General features: G+C 39.7%; 1 pseudogene; it reads right to left on the bottom strand.

Moving 5' to 3' along the window:
- Positions 1-2,247: 2,247 nt before the first annotated feature.
- LOC103589890 lies at positions 2,248-2,794 on the bottom strand (annotated as a pseudogene).

The following is a 2,794-nucleotide window of genomic DNA, read 5'->3' as shown; positions in this document are numbered from 1 at the left end:
ATTCTTCCCTTCTTCTGTATTCTCCCCAGTCAGGTCCTATTAATGTTGCCTTTAGTATTTCTCAATTCCTTCCTTTCCATCTGTTCTGCCAACGTCTTTGGTTAAGACCTGCAATGTTGTTTAGCTAGAATGACCCAACAGCCTAACTAGTCTTGCCTCTCTCTAAACATATCCTGTGTATTGTTGTTAGTGATTTTTCTAAAACAAAAATATAGTCATCACTGCTCTGCTTAAAACTTTCTGGTGGCTGCCTTCTGTCCTCAGCACGGCATTTAAGGACCCTAATATAACTATTTATATTCCACTATTAACTTCTTGAGTGTTTCAAATGTCACACTCTCCTACATCTTCTCTACCATCACAAATGCTGCCTCATCTTCCAGGATCTAATCCCACAAAGATACTCTTTTGGCTAACTCTCTTCTGAATGCCAGTTCAGCTTTCTTTTCTGACCTGTCACCTTTCTGCTTTCTCCGTGTTTTATTAAATGTTTTCACTGACTCCCTGGGGCTTAAATTTTTAAGTAGTATTCATTCAGGTTAACATTTGCTGTTGTGGTGGTTTGTAATGTGTCAACTTGGCTAGGCTGAACTACATTTCCCAGGATTCTCTTCCCTGACTGTTCTGATTAGGGTGAGCCAGAAGAGATTCTTGAGCAAGATTTGGAGGGTAGGACGTTAAGCTGCAGCTATTTTGTAGCTCATACATGATGCGTTGGCTCAAAAGTTGCAGCTGGGTAACCTCCCATCCTTTCCCTGGATCATAATTCTGTCCCTCTAACCTTTAGACCAGGTGTATGTTACAAAAGGAACTGGGGTCATACAGGACAATTACACCATTAAGGTCAGAGATAATAAAAATTTACATGGGTTTCAGTCTGTGCTTGTGATTTCCACTCGTTTCTACCATCTCCACTTTATATACATCATCCCTTAACTGCCTGCCCTGTGGACTTCAAGCTCCAGCATCAGAAAGATAACAGCCTTACAGATGCTTAACTAGCTCCCACAATAGTATAAAGTCAAATCCTTTATATATAAATATATATTCTATTTGTTCTGCTTCTCTGATTGAACCCTGACCTGACTGAGTTATATTCAAGGGAAATGATAGGCTGGTGAGACTATCTATAATGGTGCTTTCCATACTCTCAAAGCACCCCATGCTAATACTGTCTTCCTAGATTTTTGACTCTTTGAGGCAGGGACCTTTATCTCTGTATGGCCAGTGTAATATGTTACTTAGCACAAACTAGGTGTCTTATAATTTTTTGTTAAATGAATAATTTGGAACACCTCTGCTGATTCAATCAAAATCTCTTTAAGTAACAAAAATGTCAATCTGATTTCTATATTAGATTAGTACATTAGCTATCAATAAATACTTTTTTTAGATTTTAATAATATTGGTAAGGAGCCAAATTACAAAATGCCCTAGAACGTGGAGTACAAAACCTTGGAGGCAAAATAAAAACTCAAGGAAATATAAGAACATTTTAAAAGGTAATAATCTTTAGGATAAAGAAAGTATTTTCTCAAGAAAGGTTCTGAGAATATTTAATAAAAATTAAATGAGATTAAAGACAAGGTGTACAACCACACATTGCCCAACTCAAGCTGATTAGGAAGGTGAATTCGTGTAGATGAAGGCCTGGTGCCAGGAGCACAAATGAGTCCAATCACCAATGGATCTGTAATAAGCCACCTCCAGGAGGGCAGAATGTCTCAAAACTCACTTACAGAGGCAACATGTTTCCACATAGTAGAAGGAGCACGGTGGATGCCTCACCTTTCCATCCACACAACTCCAGCTGCCATCACAGCAGGATGTGGTTTCAGGGGGCAGCAAGAGCAGACAGGTTGTCTCCTCCAGGAACAAGTCCTATTCACATAAACTAAATTTAAGAGTTCCAACTAAAAATAGGAAGCCAAAACAACAGGGGGCTCCACTCCCAGAGAGATAATTTACCACTACCCTGACACCCTTCTGCAGACACCAGCATCCCAGCAAACCAGGATACAAGAGGAGGCACCTTTACTCTGGTCCTGTGCAAAAGGCTGTCTACGGTTCTCGTATTTTAAACCCTAAGTGAATAGTTTAAACAGATGTAGATTCCTTGTGACAGAGGAGACAGTAGTGAAGATTTGAGGCTTTTTATTCTTTAGATGTCTACTTTTGCTGTACTGGCTATTAGAAAGTTATGTGTAACTTCAAGATGAAAGGCATTAGCAGCTTCTAAGAAGAGGATAATACCAATCTTCTGGAAATTTAATGAGATATAATTCACAGAAGCTTTCGACTAGGTCTGCTGTTAACTGAATCAAAGTCAATGGCAATCTTGCTGCACTTTAGTGTGAAATTTCCTGAATGTAACCCCAGTCATATCAAACATGAGCCTTGCAGTTGTTGTCTCTTCACTATCACAGTATTTATCAGACATGAAGATAACTTCTTTTACACCTGCCTGGATGATGAATTTACACATTCATTACACGGGAACAAGGTGACATACACACTACAGCCTTTCATCATCCACATTTTTGTTCATGATGGCATTTAGCTTGGCATAGCACATGTAAGGGTTATTTGGTATCCAGCTATTCGCCACTGTGCTCCTCCAAGGCAACAGGTCATCACTGCACCCATTTGGCATTCCATTGTACCTGATCCTGACAATCTTGTTTTCTGTATTCACAATGCAGGGGCTGACCTAGGGATTTGGATCTTTGCTTCTCTGTGCTGATAAGGCCACTGCCATGAAGTACTCAGGCGATTCCAAATAGTTATCCAGTCT

This window comes from Galeopterus variegatus, unplaced genomic scaffold (genome assembly GCF_000696425.1).
Source record: "Galeopterus variegatus unplaced genomic scaffold, G_variegatus-3.0.2 Scaffold45, whole genome shotgun sequence".
Taxonomy (NCBI): domain Eukaryota; kingdom Metazoa; phylum Chordata; class Mammalia; order Dermoptera; family Cynocephalidae; genus Galeopterus; species Galeopterus variegatus.
This window is presented reverse-complemented; position numbering and strand designations above follow the sequence as displayed.